At 40.3% G+C, this 21690-nt stretch overlaps 1 long non-coding RNA gene across 3 annotated transcripts in view; it reads left to right on the forward strand.

The window, feature by feature from the left end:
* The window catches only part of LOC131502376 (uncharacterized), a 60112-nt gene that overhangs the window by 13755 nt on the left and 24667 nt on the right, over window positions 1-21690 (forward strand). For 2 of the 3 annotated variants that reach the window (XR_009257028.1, XR_009257031.1), the window contains exons 5-8: window positions 14178-14284; window positions 16318-16435; window positions 17741-17887; window positions 19204-19315. This is a non-coding gene — a long non-coding RNA (uncharacterized LOC131502376). The remainder of the gene's footprint in view (window positions 1-14177; window positions 14285-16317; window positions 16436-17740; window positions 17888-19203; window positions 19316-21690) is intronic. The other variant, XR_009257030.1, reaches the window with a different exon arrangement.

The raw sequence follows: 21690 nt of genomic DNA on the forward strand, positions 1-21690 counted from the left end.
AAGTGGAGGCTGGGATGAGCTGGTCAGACACAGGCACATGCCTCTTCTGTGAAGCATGTGCTACTAAACCCAGAAGAGATACAATCTTCATCTAGTTATTTAGTTCCAAACTTTAAAGTCAGGCAAGGGATGATCAGGAAGCAAATATTAATGGCTATAAAGCATTGAAAATTCACTTTGGAATGAGAGCATTTCTTCTTTAAATATTGTGGCTAAGAGAACTCTCACCGAGTTTTAGTGTATGTACATTAGAGATCTCATACAAAGAGGTCACTGTGTGTGGCTCATAGTAGGAACTAAATAAATGTTGAATGAATGGGTGCAGAGGAAAGCAGATATAGCAAAACACATTTAGCTTATTTATTACTTGAATATTATTGGTAGAAGAAACATTGAACATATTTGTTGTGTAGAAAAGGGGTCAACATACCTTTTGTTCTGTAAGTATTCAGTTTTGTGGGTCACTCTATCAATGTTACAACTACTCATTTCTGCCACTGTAGCATGAAAACAGCTACAGCTACAGGTAATATGTAACTGAATGGACATGATCGTGTTCCAATAAAACATTATTTGGAAAAATGAGCATCATGTCAGATTTGGTGGGGGGCCGTAGTTCGGTGATCACTAGTGTGGAGCACAGATATGATCAAACCTCTCAGCTTCAAGGTATTTTGTGGGTAATGAATAAAAATATTAGGTGTTAGGGGTGCCTCATTGGTTCAGTCAGTTAAGCGTCCAACTCTTGATTTTGGCTCAGGTCATGATCTCACAGTTAGACAGAGCCCTGAGTTGGAGTCTGTGCTGATAGCATGGAGCCTGCTTGAGATTCTCTCTCTTACTTTCTCTGCCTCTCCCTGATTGTGTGTGTGTGTGTGTGTGTGTGTGTGTGTGTTTGTGTGTGTGCATGCACACATGCACTGGCTCTCTCTCTCTTTCAAAATAAGTAAATAAACTTAAAAAAAGAATATTAGGTGTGAGTATCATCAATAATAGTGGCTTATTGTTTGAATCAACATTTTGTGTAAATTTCTATTTCAGGATAGCCGAATAGAAAGCAACTGCATGTATATGTGGACAAATGTTCATTTCATTTTGCTATCATTCAGCAAACTATTTCTTTCTCCTATTTAAGCTCCTGTAAGGTGCCTCTAATAATAGAATATTAGAAAAAATATGTATTTAACAGAACAAAAAGTCTTATTTATGAAAAGCTTTGTGTGCCATAGATGCAGAATTTTTAACCTATGGAATTGATTCCTTTTCTTTCTTTAAACAAAAAATTTTAAGCTTATTTATTTTGAAAGAGAGAGCACAAGTGGGGTGGGGCAGAGAGAGAGGAAGAGAGAATCCCAAGCAGGCCTTGCACCATCAGTGCAGAGCCTGACACTGGGCTTGAACTCATGAACTGTAAGATCATGACCTGAGTGAAAACCAAGAACCAGATGCTCAACTGACTGAGCCACCCAGGCACCCCTAATTCCCTTTCCTTAACACTGATAAAACCTTTCTTTAGGAAGGACCCAGTAGTAATGGAACCAGATAAAGTCAATGTATTAATGGTAGGCAATCCAACATGACCAAATGCAAGATGTTGAACACAGCAGAAACAAAAATGGCTGACTCATAAATCGGCATGAATTTTGTAAATGTCTCATGTACTACAAAGCGACTCTCTTTATGGAAACCCTGACATATTTATTCTCGTCCTCTCTCTGTCTCTATCTCTGTCTTTTCACACACACACACACACACACACACACACACACACACACACACACAGAATTTTGTATAATTACTGGCACTTTTAAAATATTTTATTATTATGGCATCTCAATACTTATATTGATTGCAATAATTGCATTAGTTCAAATCATTTCAAATTTGAACTACTTTATAAGAAGATTAGGACATTAATTGTTTTGGAATTAGAACAGTAAAAGGAAGCAATCTTTATGCAGGGTGGATTTACGATATAATACTAATTATCTCATTAACCTTACCTGTAGAACCATTAACATGGTCAAAAAAAATCCAGGAAAGTATAATATTTCAGTGCACAACATTTGTTAGAAAAACAAAGGAATAAATATCATTATGCAAATTCCTTTTTAAAAAATATCTGATAAGTAGCAAGAAGATAATTAATACAAACTTGCATGGTTGTATCTAGAAAATATCTAGAAATTTAGCAAACTTGGTCCTGGGATTTGTGTGGCCCTAAGTAAATATTTTAGCCTTTACCTCAGATTTTCCACTTATAATGCAGGGTGTCATTTTTTAGAATCACAAATGTACAATAATGAGAAATTAGGTGAATTTATCTGACAATAAGCTTTTATTTTTATTTTGTGTTATTTTTACTAATAATGTTTCTGAAACTCAGATGAAATGATTTGTTTATGGTCTCATAGCTCACCAGAGCTTTAGGGGTGCTGGGGGTGCTTTTCTATGCCAGTGTGGCCTGACTTTGACAAGAATGGGGATTTCTTGGTGAAAGCAGGTGGTCCAGGCTGGGGGCTTTAGGGGTGCTGGGGGTGCTTTTCTATGCCAGTGTGGCCTGACTTTGACAAGAATGGGGATTTCTTGGTGAAAGCAGGTGGTCCAGGCTGGGGTGGTGAGATCATTTACTCAATAGTCTCATCCGGCTTCCCTCTGGCTCCACCATCCCTACAGTTCTCCCTGAATTCAGCCTTCTCTGGCAGAGCTGGAGAGACAGCGGGGAGGTTCTGTCATAGCTGTTCATGTGAGGCTGGTGCCTTGGAGTCCATCTCAGAGAAACAGAAGCCGTTTCTGGCTTCTGTTCTGTAAAACAAGATGACGGTAAATAGGACGTTCTGGGAAACTGACGGTTCTGTTTCTTCCTTGTGTCTGGCACTGTGCTACTGCTCTTGGTTCTCACCAATTATGCATGCCCTGCACATTTTTTTAAAGGCTTAGACAAGAGCACAGCAACGTATGTTGTTCTCTAAGATAATGCACTTTCTTGGAGTAAAATCACCAGATTTTGGGTGAAGAGACCCGGTCCCAATTGTGGTTCTTCTACCCCAGATCTTCTATTATTTGCAGCCTTGGGCTCATCGCCTGGCCTCTGAGCCTCGCCTGTAAGGAGGGGATACTGCTATCTACCTTAAGGTATAGTGGTAACGAGAAAGAGAAATCCCAGCTCCACCATTTCTTAGTGGCAAGTGATGGAGGGAAAGTTACTCAACCTCTCAGTGCCTTGGTTTTCTCATCTATAAAATGAGGATAATTACATAATATCTACCTCATAGGGTTGTTGTGAAGATTGAGTCACTACATGTGAAACACTTAGAGCAATGCCTAGCACATAGCAAGCATCAATATATGTTAGCTATTCCAATTACAGTTATAATATAAAACTGCTTTGAATAAAAGAACTAAATTAACATAAATAATTATTTATTAGTGCCCAAATAAGAGTTGGCTTTAAATGCATTTCTCAGAGTGTGGGAATCCATCGATACTTGGTAGAAAGGACTTGTTCCAAATACTACATTCTCTCCATTTTCCTTTTCGTTTCTTTTTATTGTGGCTGATTTTTCTTCTCCTTATCTTCAATTTCTCTTCCATACTCTGGGAAATGAAAAGTGATCTTGAAGGGAGAAGATGAAATTCTTTCTACTCCTCAGAAAAAAGAGGCTATAAAACTGCAATATAATAATGCTAACAATAAAAATAATATGTAGTCAAATCTGCAAGCAGCAAAAACAAACTCAGCTCGGCTTTGTTCTTTGGTGTGGCTGATGAAAGCCTGCAAGTTTGTTCAGTGAGTTGTAGGAAGCAGAGCACAATTCAGGTTGTAAGGCATCCCTGCAGTCCAGTAAAATTGTTGAGACTGGGTGGGGGAGGGCTTTATCAAATGTTTCTCTCCCATGTATTTGTAAGTTTGAAATGACACAGGCTTATTAGGTAAATAGATTAAAAATGTGTTCCACTGTGAATGATCTATTGTCTGGGACAAATATTCTGCACATAGACTATTAGGATACTAATCTGAAGAGTGGGTGTTGTAAAGGCGGACAATGGTAAGGATGTGGGTTATGTGTTATTGAGGCGACTGGGTGGTGACTAGGAGGCATTTGAGTAGATTTCCTTTAAGTTCCTCATGTGCTTCTGTCTGATTTACACAGCTGGCTCCTTGGAGGGGGACTCTGCAGGACACTGCTAGCTATCTATAAATAACGAAGGGTTCTACAGAGAGAAGAGGACTCTGAGACCACCAGATAGTGGTTGATATCCACTGCTGCCTCTACCCCAATCTGTCTATTTCTGTCTCATCTATTTCTGTCTATCCATTATCTATCTATCTATCTATCTATCTATCTATCTATCTATCCAACCATCAATCATCAGTTATCTGTCTATCCATATATATCAATCAATTATCTATTATCTATCACATTTATCTATCCATCTATTAACTATTTATGCATCCATCCATCATATGAATTATGTGCGTATGTATGCACGTATGTATGTATGTATCTGTCTCTCTCTCTCTCTCTCTCTCTCTCTCTCTCTCTATTACCCTTCCATTCATCTTTCCATCTATGATCTCAGATTAAATTGAATTCAAAGACACTGTTGCAGCGCACCTGGGTGGCTCAGTCATTAAGCATCTGACTTCGGCTCAGGTCATGACCTCACAGTTCATGAGTTCGAGTCCCACATTGGGTGACCTGGAGCCTCGCTTCAGGTGGGCATGAGCCCCGCTTCAGGTAAGCATGAACCCCACATCAGATAAAACACGAACCCTGTTTCAGTGAGCCCCACTTCTCTCTCTTTCTGCTCCTTGCATACTGGTGCCCTTTCTCTCTCTCAAAAAACAGGACAAAACAAAACAAAAAACCAAGACACTGTTGCAGGAATTGTCAAGAATCCACATTAAGTGAGGGGATACTAAGTGTCTTTTTTTTTAATATGCAATTTATTGTCAAATTGGTTTCCATACAACACCCAGTGCTCATCCCAAAAGGTGCCCTCCTTAATACCCATCACCCACCCTCCTCTCCCTCCCACCCCCCCATCAACTCTCAGTTTGTTCTCAGTTGTTTTTTTTTTTTTTTAATTTTTTTTTTTTCAACGTTTTTTATTTTTATTTTTGGGACAGAGAGAGACAGAGCATGAACGGGGGGAGGGGCAGAGAGAGAGGGAGACGCAGAATCGGAAACAGGCTCCAGGCTCCGAGCCATCAGCCCAGAGCCTGACGCGGGGCTCGAACTCACGGACCGCGAGATCGTGACCTGGCTGAAGTCGGACGCTTAACCGACTGCGCCACCCAGGCGCCCATGTTCTCAGTTTTTAAGAGTCTCTTATGCTTTGGCTCTCTCCCTCTCTAACTTCCTCTTTTTTTTTTTTTTTCTTCCCCTCCCCCATGGACTTCTGTTAAATTTCTCAGGATACTAAGTGTCTTAATCCACATTAAGGACAAACTGTGAAATGGGTTTAGACAGTCTCAGTGGACTGGAATATCAATAGTTTAGTGGAGAAATCCCTCATCTGCAAATTGAGAAAGTCCTCATTAAAGCTATGTGACTTAGCTGATAAGAACAATTTCAGAAATTATACTGAGTTTGAGCAATAGTATACATATTTAAATTCCCCCAAGAATGTGTATATGCAGAGAAGAGCAACAATGGCCTATTGTACCCATAATCTGTGCATTAAGGAGCCCCTCAGTGCACATTTACACAGCAGACCATGGCCTGACTTCAGCGGCAATGAGCTGTGGACTGAACACTCATTGAGGGCTCCCAGGCACTTTCCCTTGCTTGGTAGTAATAGTGCCAGTGGAACCGTTACATGTACTTAGGATCCTAGTGTAACAAGCAGGATGAAATGAATGCATTTCTGCCTTTACTGCTACAAAGTTGTTATTTTTTCCTTTAAAGGCTCATTTCTATTGGCATTAACTAAACACAAGAATTCCCAGAAATCTAACTTGAAAATGAGAGTTGAAATCTATGTGAACAGTGTTATTCAGAATTGAGTCATGTTATAATATACTATATATCATGTATTGTCAAATATTGCTTTGGTCTGCAGACATAATTAATATAATCCAGCCATTAATAGTATGATATATGATCCAGGGACCTTAAATATAACAAAATGCAACTAATATTTATCTCTAATGTGCTATAATCTTTATTCACATCACAAAGCATTAACAAAGGGTATATTCTTTAATGCTACACTCCCAAGGGTTTATTTGGACTTTTTTTCTGGTTTAATTAGCTTATTCATTTTAATTAGAGTACAGTGCAACATTTACATGGTGTTTAATCTGAAAGCTAATCCTGTTTTCTTAAAAGATTAAGTACAGTAATAAATATAAAATAATGGTGGCTGTATCTCATAGGACTGGTACTTTGGCTACATGAACATCTTCTACTGGAAATTGAAGAAACATAGATTTTCTCTAGTATTCTTTCGTTAAGGCATAAATGCCACAAGAATGGTTTTCGAACTAATTAAGAGCTTCCACAAAAGCCAGATTCCTACCCTGCCCCCTGACTCATGGATGGTCATACTTTTTGGATTTGAGGAGGAACTCCCATCTTACAGCCTGTATTCGTGTGTTTAAGCTTTTCTTTCATGCCCCCGCTGAAATTCTCCCCTCTCGTGCCCAGTGCATCAGTGCATCCTGATGAGGGAGTCAGACCTTTTTATAGAGACAAGCATGTTTGGCACTGGCATTCTTCCCCAGCCCAGCTCCTGCCTTTGCCTTTGGCAAATTCGTCACCCATGTGCGTAACCTGTATAGTGAGCACCCTGTCCCTCAGTTCCTTGACCTCCACATCGATAATGACTTTCTCTTCCACTCGGAAGTCACTCACTTCCATGGTCACACTCTAGACTCGCCATGGCCATAGACTGCACTGCTTTGAAGTCCCTTACTCAAACGTGCTACTCTTCAACCCCTACTTCTTCTCCTTCCTGCTTCTGCTACAGCAGTACGTGGCTAAGACTTCTAGTCCATCAACTTCTTCACTTCCTCCTATCTTTAGTTTTTTCCCAATCTGCTTAAATTTCATGGTCATTTCAACCTCTTTCTTGCAAAGGCCGTTGGTCCCCTTGCCTGACTCATTCCGTAATAAAACTATATTGGATGACCCCTGTCATTCACTCACCTTCCCGGTGTCCATTCCCAAACAAAATCTTTCCCATCACTGTTCAAATGTGCGTTTGTATCCCCTGCTTAAAAGAGCTCTCCCTTAGCTTCACCTTCTCATCAATGGCCTCTTTCATAGTGAAGAGTCCGAGAAGACTTGTACATACATAATTATTTCACTTCCTCACTTCTTATCTGCTCTCTGTCCAGTTCCAATTTGGTTTCACCCTCACCTCCCCACCAAAATTCATCTTACTAAGGTTGTCAATCACTTTCATGTTATCAAATTTAATTGACACTAAAAAGTCCGCAGACCATCCTACCTCACAGCAGCATTTGTCAGAACTGTCAATTACTGCCATTTTGAAACAATTTTTCTCTTGGCTTCAGCAACACATTTAACTTCTACTCCCTCCTTTCTTTCCAACTCTATTTTGGGAGCTTCTCCTCTTCTTCTCTCCGAACTCTATGTAGAAGATCTCAGAAATTGGTCCCGGGCTCTCTTTTTGTCTCAGATTCTTGAGAAATTTCATTCAAAAGATCCTAAAGATCAAAAGACCCATCTATTTGGAAAACACAAGTCCACAGAAAGACTTGTACATAAATGTTCGTAGCAGCTTCGTTCACAGTAGCCCCAAACTGGAAACAACCCCAAAGTCCATCAATGGGTAAATGGATAAACAAATGTGTTATTTATATAATGGAATACTAGTCAGCAACAAAAAAGAATGAAAAACTGCCACACACACCATGGATGAGTCTCAAATGCATTATGCTAAGTAAAAGAAGGCTGAATAAAGAGTATATACTAGATGATTCCATTTATTTAAAATTTTAGAGAATGCAAGCTGATCTGTAGTGACAGAAAGCCAATCAGCATTGCTTGAGGCTGTGGGCAGAGGGAGGGATGGACTGCAAAAGAGCATAGGGAAACCTTTTGGGGTGATGGAAATGTTTTGTATCTTTATTGTGCAGTGGTTTCATAGAGGTATACAGTAGTCAAAACTCAGGAAATTGAGCACATTAAATAGGTGCAATTTGTTATAAGTTATACCTCAATAAGGTTGACTAAAATCTATCTGCTGACAAGGCTTGCATTTCTGTCTATAAACACAGATCTGTCTTATGAGCTTCAGACTGTGGATCCAAGTATTCATGTGATATCATAATTTTTATATTTCATAGGCATTTCAGACTCAAGTATAAACCTGAACCCCCAGGGTGCCTGGGTAGCTCAGTCAGTTAAACGTTCAACTCATGATTTCAGCTCAGGTCATGATCTCACAATTCACGAAATTGAGCCCTGTGTCATACTATCAGTGTGGAACCTGCTTGGGATTCTCTCTCTTTCCCTCACTCTCTGCCCTTCCCCTGCTCGTGTGCTCTCTCTTTCTCTCTCCCAAAATTAATAAATGAACTTGGAAAAAAAGTAAAATAACACTGAACTCTGGATTTATTCTCCCACAGGCTTCCCCACCAACACCTAGATAAATTGCTATCTTAAGGAGACCTCAAAATACAGTGGCTTAAATTAAATAGGATTTTATTTCTGTCTCCCAGAACAATCTAGAGATAGGGGAACCATTGCCTGTAGTGTGACTCTACCTTCCTAATCCCAAGACTCCATTTCCGGTTCTAAGAGTGCTCCAGTTCTCTTCCTGTCCCAGCCAGCAAGGGCAGGGAAAGGGTCAAAGAAACACTTGCACGTTTCTTTTTCAGAGGCATAACTTAGAAGTGTCAAATGGCCATACTTCACAACAAAGGAGGTTGGGAAACATTATCTTTATGAGATTATATATATGTTCAGCTAAAATTTTATTTCTGTGATAGAGGGCAGAACTGATGTCAAGAAACAGAGCTTCTGGCTTCCTTGAGGGCATGTGGAGACCTGGGCAAATATGTTTTTGTGGGACTCCATCTATTTATGCAATTTGATTAAAAATGTGTTGCAAAATCCACGGCCTATGTGAAGTTAAGTGATTTGTTCATGGATATTTAGATAATGGGTATAGTATAGAAGAGATACTTACATATTTGTGTATTGTCTAATCAGTGTACATGTCTAAGCATCTCTTTATGTTCTTTATTGTTAATTGTGTTATTCCTGGCTGATTTCATATTTCCCATGCAATAAAAAAGTAGAAATACTGTTATTACAATGACATGGCTTTCCGTAACTTTTTGCATTGAAATAGTATACATCTTATTGTTGTGGCAGTAACTAATACCATTTATTTTAATGCTGGTTATATCGCTACTCATGATATGACATCATCTACCTTGCCACCCTTGAATACTGGCTTCCAATGATCTCAGATTGTCCTGTGCTTCCTTGATGACTACAAATGTAAGTCTTACCCAGAGTATGTGGGAAAAGGCTGTTATTTTCTTGTAGTTTAAAATTTGTCATTCTTAAATTTATGGCATAAATGTGGAACAACACATCTTCCAACCATGCCTTTTCTTGAACTCTTCAGGTTGGAATCACTGCATTCATAGAATGTGATCTCTTACAGTGTTGACTGCATGTCTGTAGGGCACAGGGATGAAGGATCCATGGGCAGAGAGGAGCAGTCTATTTGCAAAAGGAATGTCCGTTCTTCATCCAGCACAGTTTAAGATTGACCTGAGACAGTATGGTATCACCACATCCATTGAGGGCAAGAGAAGACATTGCCTGGAAGGGTGTATTGACATTGGGGAGCAATGGTCTTGAAAGCCCTCAGAGGGGATACACACTCCTCTGGCCTTGAGATGTCTTTTTTTCCCGCCCTCCTTGGTGCAGGCCCTGGGATGCAGGCTGCTTTCCTCTGTAAAAGCAACCAGCAGCCACATTTCACCCTGCTCTTCTTTTCTCCAGAAGATAGCTATAGAGTGAGATATGGTGTTCTCAACCTACTGACTCCCAGCTGACTTTGAGTTTAAGCATCCAGTACCCTTAATGAGAAAGGTATGGGATAACAAGAGGAAGGTTTAAGCTTTCAGAAAAAAGTTGCTGAGTTCTCATGGTCATGGTTCCTAGGATAGATACTGTTCCTTTAGAGTACTGTAACTGGAAGGACTTTTGGACTCTTACTCTCAGTTTTAATTTTTTTTTTTTTAATTAATTTATTTTGAGAGAGACAGAGACAGTGCGAGTGGGGGAGGGGCAGAGAGAGAGGAGACAGAGAATCCCAAGCAGGCTTCGTGCTGCCAGTACAGAGCCCAAAGCAGGGATTGAACCCACGAAACTGTGAGATCATGACCTGAGATGAAACTAAGAGTCAGACTCAACAGACTGAAACACCCAGGCCCCCATTAGTTTTAATTTCTAAAATTACTTACTCTTAATTTAATTTCTTTTTTTTAAAATATATGTTTATTTATTTTTTGAGAGAGAGAGAGACAGAACATGACAGGGGAGGGGCAGAGAGAGATGGAGACACAGAATCTGAAGGAGGCTCCAGGCTCTGAGGTGTCAGCACAGAGCCTGATGCAGGGCTCGAACTCATGAACTGTGAGATCATGGCTTGAGCTGAAGCCAGATGCTTAACTGACTGAGCCACTCAGATGCCCCTCTTAATTTAATTTCTAAAGGTGAAGTTTCTCAAATCACTCTGAATGCAGAAGGCTTCTTAGCTTCTTAGGAAGTACTGTCCAGGCCTGGCCAACCAGTCTAGGCAGAATCAAAGTTGTCGTTTTATCTCTAGTGAACAGAGGCCCATAACACCACCTGTCCCTATTTTCCATTGGTGGGTGGCCTTATACAGTTTTTTTTTAACTTTTAATTTTTTAATTAAAAAAATTGTAATTCCAGTACAGTTAACATACAGTGTTATGTTAGTTTCCGGTGTACAATATAGTGATTCAACAATTCCATACATCACCCAGTGCCCATCACAACAAGTGTACTCCTTAATCTCCGTCACCTATTTCACCCATTTCCCCCCCCCCACCTCCCCTCTGGTAGCTGTCACTGCAATAAGACTGATGAAATCTATTATCTGTTACATTTTATAATCATCATGGGAGAGTGATGATTTACTCCAATTTTAAAGATGAGCAAAACGATATGCAGAAAGATTAAATAATTTTCCAAAGTGTTTCTACCTCTAAAGAACTCAGTGTTTGTATCTCAGTTGTTTTCTGAAAGGGAATAAAACACAGTGTATGCATCTGACTCTGATGTCACCTGAGAAACTGGTTTGGAGAAATTTTGATGAGCCAGTGCCAGATTGCGGTCTCATAGGGTACTTGTTCTTGGAGGTTGTAAGCTGCAAGAGGAAATATACCTCCTTAGGAGATTAAGCTGGACACAGCCTGGCCATCTGCTCTCTTGGCAGGGGCTGACATAGGCTGCCTTTATGAATAAGGGAGATGGAGCAGGGCATGTCACCGGCCAACAGTGCTGCTGGCACTGAGGCATGGAGGCAGACAAACTCCTAGTCTGGTTGACTGCTGTCAACATCTTAGAGTCCATGGAGTTGACCTACTGAAAATTGTAGGTCTGGAAGGAAAGGCATGAAGGGGAGTCTTGATAGCAGTACAGCTCCAATGGTGGAAGGAGACCCTATTTTGGCCAAACGCCTCTGCTGGGTATCATGCTGGGTGCTGCGGTTAGAGCAATAAACAAGAGAGTATAGTGGGATAGCAAGACATTAAGTATACACTGACGCACATAATTATTTGATTACAATTGTGATAAACTCTATGATAAAAAGTAGAGTGTTCTTTGATAGCATATAGTGGGGAGGTCTGAGTCTGGGTGTGGGGTGGGTTTCAGGGAAGTCTTTCCTTGAGAAAGTGACATCTGTAACAAACCCAATGGGTTGTTTGTAGCACACCTTATAGATTGTTTACCAAATATCCAATTTCTGTTTCCTCTTCTTTCCTTAAAGGACTACCATCCTCCATTTTAATTTTTATGTATCCAACTTCCTCTATCCAGCCATGTTCTTCAGGGAAGATGGCCCCAGAATATAGGTCTTGATTGATCTGAGTTAATAATGATTGTTTTGCCATTGATTAGTTTAGGTATGTGTTAAGTTAGGTATGTGTTAAGTTTAGGTATGTGTTAAGTTAGAGCCTAGAGGCAACCCTTTCTTCCTCTGAATGTTGTCATGTCTGGTGACCTTGAGTGAAGCTTACTTGAGGACAAATCCCACTCACCAAAGGCAGAACAAGAAGTTGGAAAGAATCTTGGTTCTTAGCTTTCTGACCTCAATAGATCAACTGTGGAGCACCCCTAGCTTTAGATTTTTTGAAGTGTTTCTCAGTATGTGAACCAGCTGAGTTCGAGTTTCTGTTATTTACACCTCAAAAGATAACAAGAATTATCTAGGTGATGAGTGTGAGTGGGAAGACCACTCCAGACAGAAAAACAAAGCGTGTATGCCCTGAAGTAAAAATGGAAAGTAGTTCCATGTGGCTGAAGAGCAGTGAGCGAGGAGGAGTGGAATAAGATGAAACTGGAGAGTTGGCAGAGGTCAGATCATGCCACTGTCCTTCTTGGACATTACCTGATAATTTATATTTGAGCTCCTTACAGGCATATCCAAGTTTATAATTCTTTTTTTTAATGACTCCAACAGAATGCTGAATGAATCTTACTTTTACTTCTGTATAGTGGAGAGTGGGAATACTTATATACCTTGATGGTTTACAATATGAATGAAATTCACTTGTAATTGCTCAGTTCTCTAAATTACTTGGCTTATGTAACTATAGCTTGAAGTGGTTTCTATATTGTAGCTCCTGACCTGTTGTCTGGTGGGACTGCCTGAAGGTTACCCAGTCTCAGTGGCCTTGAATTGGATCTTCAACATATAAGCATTTGGGGCAATACTTCAGAGAGTAGTTACTCTGGTTGTGTTTGTTATTATGAAGCTGGAGATATTCAAATTCTTTGGTCTAGGGATCTGAGGGAGAATCTGGGAATTCTATCAAGTAATGATGAATAAGTCCATTGGCTCTTGCAGAAGAGTTCCCTTGTGATCTCAGCAGGTGGGAGAGGCTCAGAGGAGTAGTAGGTCCAAATATATATCTACTGAGGGTACAGGCTCTAAAAAGCTAAATTATTAGACAAGAAACCTGCCTGCTCAGCTCAAGCTTGCCCATTGTCTTTGACTTTTCTGCACTTGTGGGGTGTTTGCTTATTTCTTACCAGGCTCCTCTGGCTATCTGCTGGCAGGGGAGCCTTCTCTGGATGTTAGCCTATAAGATTTGGACCCTGGATTCCAAAAGCTCGGGCTTTGGAAGCAGATGCCACCTAACAGCTGTGTGAACTTGAGCACATTATATTTACTCATCTATAAGATGGTAATGATGATAGAACTTAGCTCCTAGAAATGTTGTGAAAATCAAAGCAAGTAATCTATGATGAGGGCTTAGCACAGTGCAGATATTCAGTCTATGATATTAATTACTAAACTCGCGATTGCTAGTCATTTCTACCATCAGTATTTGTGGGTTGGGTCCTGATCCTCCAATGAACACAGTATGGAGGACCTTATCACCTCTGCCATTGTCTCGGTTAATACAGTGCCACAATACAACGGTTTACTGAGCTATGTCTTAGGCCCTGTGAAGCAACAACAACAACAACAACAACAACAACAACAACAACAACAAATTCTACAGCTTTCAGTGTTCACAAGCCAGAAGGAATACTTTGGCTTCACCATTTATTTCTCACAGTAAGATCTAATCCAAGAATATGATTGTTATTGTGAGTCTGAATTTTATTTTTTTTTAATTTTTTTTTCAACGTTTTTTATTTATTTTTGGGACAGAGAGAGACAGAGCATGAACAGGGGAGGGGCAGAGAGAGAGGGAGACACAGAATCGGAAACAGGCTCCAGGCTCCGAGCCATCAGCCCAGAGCCTGACGCGGGGCTCGAACTCACGGACCGCGAGATCGTGACCTGGCTGAAGTCGGACGCTTAACCGACTGCGCCACCCAGGCGCCCCGAGTGAGTCTGAATTTTAAAAACTAGGGCTGTAAAAATCTTTTAAAAAGTTTCCTGGTAAAAACAGTATTTTGATTTGCGCTCTTTGATAGATATGTTGAACCACCTAAATCTACAGATTCATTACAAGTGCCACTTCATATTCAGAGAGAGTGATTTTTTTCTCCCTTTATGTGGACCCCTCTGGGATGTCTCCAGCGTAAGTACCGCTCTAAGCAAACCATGCTTTGCAAAGTCAGTTATTTGTTTTACTTCTGCCAGAATATTGAAAGTTTGCCTGGCGAACATTCCCTGAAATCAAAATGACTTATTATCAGGCTTCCTTTGCTTTTGATCCTGCTGCAGGATGGTGTGTTTTCCTAATGATGCAGAATCTCTCGTTAAGTTCAGGAAACAGGATATAAGGATAAGTCAATTGACTCAATTTATGGACATAATAAAACGGTCCCTATTACCTTCAGCAGTCAAGGCAAGACAAGGTGAAACACAGTGTTGTAAAGTTATTATGACAAAATAGTTTAGTATTTACCTGACCAAATAAAGTGAAAATACTGCATTTATTTTTGAAGCGGCATTTCAGACATTATGACCGAAAATTAATAGTGGTAGACGATCATTTATCCTGTCGCACTGGGATATTGCAGAGTTCACTCAAAGCCAGGAATATCTGCTATTAAATCATGGCAAACTAAAAAAAATTTTTTTTGAAGTATTTCCTTGTGTCTGCTCTATGTCTACTGTTGGCCCCACTGAGCCAGTGTTAACAGCTAAGGCATTTCTTTTTCCATCTTGTAATATAATTAAAAACAAATTTAGAAGCAGAATAGATGTTTTGTATGTTAGAGCCCTGTTAGTTTTGGGGAAGGCATTGGCAATGCACACAGCTGTTCCTGACAATTATAAACTCAGAAAAGAAAAAAAGAGAGGACAGAAACCAAATTGACCAAATATGGTTGCTTTTATCTTCCAGTGGGAAGCAAGTCTTTGGGGTGGCCACAGGAAGAATAGATGTCTATCAATATTTTTAATCTGCTTTACGTTAAAAAACGATGGACATAAGGCTTAAGGGGTATAGAAAGTTTTAAGTAAAGATACCCAAGGGGTACGTAGGATATTAGTAGCTTATGAAAATACTTGAGGTTTGGACTAAATTTCAGTTTACTTCTGGTTTTTAGTTAATTTCTAGACTCTGGAGTCTAAAGTAATTTTATGTTTCTAAATTAAAATGGGACTGTGACTGTAAGTTGGGTAAGCAAGACTGTTGGCATCGAGCAAACATGAAAAACTCCTAAGTTTTATTTTGAATTAGTAATAATCTGTTTGCATGGGTCTATTGTGAGTTGCAGAGTGACCAGCAATAAGATGCTTCAAGTCTTTGCTAGCTATCACTGGTATTAGGCCTATCCTTGACTATGAACTTGCATCTGGCCATGCTCTCTTCCTTCTCCCCTGCTCTCAATCCATCTTAGCCTGCATGGCTTCATTTTTAAATTTTTAACTGTTCTATTTGTTCTATCTCCTTCTAACATTCTGCATAATTTATTTTTTATGTTTAGTATTAATTGTTTGCCTTTCCCCCCCCTCCACTCTGCCATGTAAAGCCTGGGTCTTTTGTTTTGTTTTGTTTTTCAGTAGGCCGCACGCCCAACGTGAGGTTTGAACTCATGACCCTAAGATCAACAGTCACACCCTACTGACTTAGCCAGCCCTGTACTCCCAAGCCTAGATCTTTGATTTATTCACCAATTTATTTTGAGCATCCAGAGCAATGCCTGGAACATAGTAGGTGCTCAATAAATATTTTTGAGTGACTGAATCATATCCTTCTTTTGCCTAAAACATGATAATCATTTTCATTGGCTTTGTGATAAAGTGTAGCTTCTTTATGTGGCATGTACAATCGAGATCCAGTTTAAATGTCCAAATATATTTCTTTTCACTTTTCTCCTGAATGGTTCCAGCTGTACCAAACTATGGCCTACCTTGCTTGTGGGCTTTTGCACATGCTGATTCTTTTGCTTGGATTTCTCTTTGTCCTCTTCCTGAATAACTGATCAGGTTTTGGGGACTCAGTTTAGATTTTTTTTTTCCCTAAGAAGCCTTGCCAGGCCTTCCAAGTCTGGGTTAGGAGCCCCTCCTATATATTCTGCCCTTATCATAGCAGGTTTATATGATATTGATTGCCATGGACTAACCATCTTTCTTTTTTCTCCTTTAACTTGTCAATTCTAGGGAGCAAGAGCCAGACCTACCTTGTTCATAGTTTTCTTCATATGAAATGCATTGCTTAGCACCTTGTAGGAGCTTCATTGTATATATGTGGAATCAATGAATCAACATAAAAGGAAGGGTATGTAACTCAGACATCAGCTCTGACCATCCTACTCAGAAAGATCTGTGGAAGACTGGCTCAATGCCCTTGTCTCAGGCATTTTGACTGTTTCTCAGGGGTTATCACCTCCAGCCCCAATTTCCTTTTTGTCCCTTAATTTACGATGGTGCAGTGGTTAAGCATGTGGTCCTGCAGTTCCATCATCTAAGCTAAAATCCTACCCTTGCCATGCTGTGCTGATGATGAGATCAGAGGAATGCAAGAAGAAACTCATCCTCCCTGATCTTCCTTGGGTTGATCATCCTTTCAAGGATAGAATAAAGATTAGCTCTAGAAATGTATCACATTCAGCAGTTGACACCAGATTAAAAAAAAAAAAAAAGTGTATCAAAAGGTTTCCCTTTGTTTGAGGAATTCAAGGCATTCTTGTGTTATGTGGGAGGAAATCATGCTTGATCCAATTTCCTGAATGTATTTGTGTGTGGCTCTAGTCTATCCCAAACGGAATATTGTTGACAGTAGAGAGGTATGGAAAGGGGTTCCTGTTATCAGTCAAATGAAGGTATTAAACACAGAAAAAAAAGTCCTCCGTGTTATAGTTGAACCCTGTGTATCTTTTTAAAAAATGAACATTTCTGCATTTGTTTATTTATTTGAGAGTGAGAGATAGGGAGAGTGCACGAGCAAGGAAGAGGGGCAAAGGGAGAGAGAGAGAGAGGGGCTCTTAAGCAGGTTCCACATTCAGCATGGAGCCCAATGTGGGGTTTGATCCCACGACCCTGGGATCATGACCTGAGACAAAGTCAAGAGTTGGACTCTCAACCGACTGAGCCACCCAGGTGCCCCAATATCTGCATTTAAATTATATTGTGTTTCTTTGTACTGTTAACAATTCATCAGAACTGGATTTTTTTCCTCATCTGAACATAAAATAAAAATTTAAAGAGTATTGAGATGCAAGCTTACATGCACGAACATACAGACATAGGCATACACAAAATTAAAATTGTGTTTGAGGGTATTAGAGTCATGTGCATTCCTGGTTAGACAGTTCCAATTCAGCTGGAGAAAAAAGAAAAGGTTTTGGTCTGTGACGGTTTTACTTTGCAAATTCAGAATGCTAAATGATATCAACACAAAAAGTCTTCTTTGAGCTCTTCTTTTTGTTATGTGAGAACAAATACATATTTTATGAAAAAATAAAAAATAATAAAAAGTAATGTGATGTCAAGCACTTTAACATACATAGCAGAGAAACCGATGTGGGTGTTTTGGGTTTCAGAGGACATTTAAATATGACTTTTCATACTTTGTTCTGTACAGATAAAACTTTGGCGTTGATAAAATAAGAGCAACAGCAAATCCCACCCCCGCCGTTTACTGGCCTGTTAACTTCTCTCTGCCTGAATTTCCTCAACTGCTAAGTGGGAAGGATCGTGATAATCACAGCATGTACCTCGAGATACCTTGGTAAGGATTCAATTCATTTGTACTTGGGAAGTACAGAGAGTCTAAGACATAGTAGGTCTCAGTAAGTCTTAGCCCTCCTGATCAACTACATAAACAAGGCTGTTGCATTTAGCAGAGTCCGCAGTGAAGTTTGACAGGTCCCATGGTTACCTCACAGCAGAGAAATGAGGCATCCCTTTTGGGAAAAGTCCTCTCCTCCCTCCCGCCATCAGGATCTCTCCCCAGTGCACTCTCCAGCAGAGAGCTCTGGCCTTTGGCTCTCTTGCCAGCCCTTCCCTTCCTCCCCTGTGCCTTTGCTTTTCCACGGTCCACACCTCTGCATTTCTCTGTGCTATGGCGGCTGGAAATGCCCCCTTCTTCCCTCTGTCTCTTGCAGCAAACGTAAGCTCTCCTCTGCCTCAGGCGGACTTCCAGACTGGATTGACACCCTCTATGTGCTCATTCCAATGACTGGGCCGTCTCCAGCGTTAGCAGATGTTCATTCTTCCTTGAACACGGCCATTTTCCTTCAGAGGCAGCTGTGGTTTTAAATGGCAGATTGCTTTTCTTCATTACAAGTAGAAGGAAAAAATAACGATAAATACCTTAATGGGTGTGTGTGTGTGTGTGTGTGTGACAAGTAATCACATTGTTTGTGAAGCAGAAAACACTAACCAGTCCCAAGCTTTTGCTTTTAAGTCAATGCAGTACCCTTTTGTGTGAACAGGCCTGGTGGAGGCCTTTTACTCTAGAGAAGCATCCTTTTGCTTTCCTCTCAGAAGTCCTGCCTAAGTGCTGTGTTGGAAGCAGTCACATTAGCAGCGTTGAGCTGCTGCAACATTGTAAATGCCAGCAAATAAAAGTGTCAGCAGCCTGGCTGTGGGAGGCTGGCAGGGCCCGGAGTTTAGTGCTGTTCTGTCCAGATCGGCCTTTCAAAGGGGGCTGGTTCATATCCAGCCCACACGAGTAGTGATTCAAAGTTATTTCCTACTGATGGCTCTTCCTGACCCCAGGAAAAGGTGTTTGGAGTTCTCCAGCCGCAGCCCACCAGGCAGGAGGAGAGCCTAGTCAGCTTGAACCGCCCTCTCTCTGCAAGAGACGGCTCCATTCTAGTTAATTGGTGGCATTTCGAGTGGTTGGTGGAAGCTTCCCTACCCCCGCCTATACTGATAACAGAATTTTTGTATCACTTCTGATGGGACCCATAATCACAGGAAAAATATAAGCAGACTTGTTTTCTTTTCACCACTGGATGTATTTATTTACAAAGAGGGACTTTAAACCACCAGAGACACATATCACTTATGGGTAGTAAAACTCTTCCCTGTGATTCACAGATTTCTCGGGCTGTGCTTCCTGCAACATGGAGGGTCTGTAACAGCACAGTGCTCATAAGGGAACTTCAGCCATGTCTGTCTTGGGCCATCGCACAGATGATTCCTGCATTTGGTGAGTTGGCAAAAGCAAATAGTGTTTTAGGCCTACGGGTACATTTTACATTTGCATTTGAGAGGAAAATGCAGCTTTGGGCCTTGGAATTGACTGTGTAAAAGAAAATGCTTGTTGTGTGTAGTGAATATTCAGTGGCCTGGCTTTCAAAGCTCGTCTGTCCACCGACAGCAGGATCCTGGCTGTCTAGCCAGGAAGGTTTCTCCAAGGTGAGGTCTTAGGAGAGGAGGAAAACAGAGCCCCCTGTTGCCTAACACTCTTTGTAATGGGCATGTTAAAGTCTTGGGAAACCACAGCCAGCCATTTCAAACATGTTTTGAAGGCATGGTAAAATGCCACAGATCATTAATAAATGAAGGAAACAAGCATGATGTCAAATATACAAGTATGATCTTAAACCCTGTGAAACAATGGGTGTTAGACATACACCAAAATGCCCATGGTTGGTGGCAAGCTTGGGCATCTATTTCAGTCTTGTGTCTATTAATAATATCCAGTGATTTCCAGACTTTCCATAGTGAGCATATATCACTTTTTAAATCTGCATAAAATAAGTGTTTATTTAAAAAATAAAGTGTAACACCCTACTCCCATCAGTGATGGTTTTAAAGGTTTTAATTTTACAATGAGGCAAAATCTATTATTACTCTCTTTTATTATTCTCTGTTGGAAGGTAAAATGGCCCCAGCCTACTTTATCCATCTCTTGTGATTACTGTGTCTATGTTCACCTCGAAAATAATGACGTTTTACCTATGCCCTGGGTTAGTGTATTTGTGATAGATGCTAACTTTCGGGGGGCAAGTCAGAACCACTTGGTTTTAGCTTTGATGTGAAAACTTTCACGTTTTCATTTTAGAGCAAAGTGATAAAATTCTGTAAACTAAAATTGCAGCACACACACATACAGCACATATATCTACATATAAACACTTGCCAGCGACGGGGCACATGGGTGGCTCAGTCGGTTAGGTGTCCCGACTTTGGCCTAGGTCATGATCTTGCCGTTCCTGAGTTCGAGCCCCACATCAGTCTCTGTGCTGACAGTGTGGAGTCTGCTTGGGATTCTCCCTCTCCTTCTCTCTCTGCCCCTCCCCTGCTCTCTTTTTCTCTCTCTCTCAAAAATAAATAAATAAACCTAAAAAAAGAAGTTGCATAATGGTGGAAGGTAGACTATGATAAGTTAAAGATGAATATTGTAGGGGCGCCTGGGTGGCTTAGTCAGTTGGGTGTCCAACTTCAGCTCAGGTCATGATCTCACAGTCTGTGAGTGGGAGCCCTGCATCTGGCCCTGTGCTGACAGCTTGGAGCCTGGAGCCTGCTTTGGATTCTCTGTCTCCCTATCTCTCTGCCCCTCCCCCATTCATGCTCTGTCTCTCTTTCTCTGTCAAAAATAAACTTTAAAAAAATTTAAAAATTTGCCACTGTTATTATTGTTATAATAAAATCTTATTTTAAAAAGTAATCAGGTAATTAGATAGCCTAAGTTGCCAAGCTTTTATTTCATTTCATTTCATTTTCTTTATTTTTTTGCCAAGATTTGGTTTTTGATACTTGACTATTATAGGGAGAAAAGGAAAATTTCTTTTTTTAAATTTTTTTTTGTTTCAACGTTTTTTATTTATTTTTGGGACAGAGAGAGACAGAGCATGAACGGGGGAGGGGCAGAGAGAGAGGGAGACACAGAATCAGAAACAGGCTCCAGGCTCCGAGCCATCAGCCCAGAGCCTGACGCGGGGCTCGAACTCACGGACCGCGAGATCGTGACCTGGCTGAAGTCGGACGCTTAACCGACTGCGCCATCCAGGCGCCCCGAAAAGGAAAATTTCTTTATGGGATAGCTCCAATCTATTTCCTTTCTTTATTAAAGTAAGAGTGGCATATATGTTTTTAATGGGTGTTTTACAAGATATAACCTTAGGTTATATCTATTCTGCCTATTCTCATGAGCCTTTCATATTTACATTTATGTTCTCAAATAGAAATTCTAGAAGTGTATTTTGAGGAATAAATAGTTCCATGACGTATTTTTGATAAAAGGATTCTGTGCCTCAAAAGTTTTAGAAACACTATGTACTATGTCACTTTCAACTCTATTCTCAATTCATAGACTCACATTAAATGTTTTTGAAATGTTCTGTAACTAAGAAATCCCTTAAACTCTGTTTAAAACAGTATTTCTCAAATGTATCCAACCAGGATATTCAGAAGTACTGCTTTCAAAGCACTACATGAACCCACATCATCAAAGAAATATTAACTGACTTTCTTTTGCTGTTCTGAAAAAGAAGCAGGAGAGAAGACAAATAAAATGAGCAGAATTTTCTATAAAAATAACTCAAGAAGGGTTTTATGCTTAAGTCATAATCCTCTGCC

The sequence above is a fragment of the Neofelis nebulosa genome, chromosome 2 (assembly GCF_028018385.1).
Source record: "Neofelis nebulosa isolate mNeoNeb1 chromosome 2, mNeoNeb1.pri, whole genome shotgun sequence".
Lineage (NCBI taxonomy): Eukaryota > Metazoa > Chordata > Mammalia > Carnivora > Felidae > Neofelis > Neofelis nebulosa.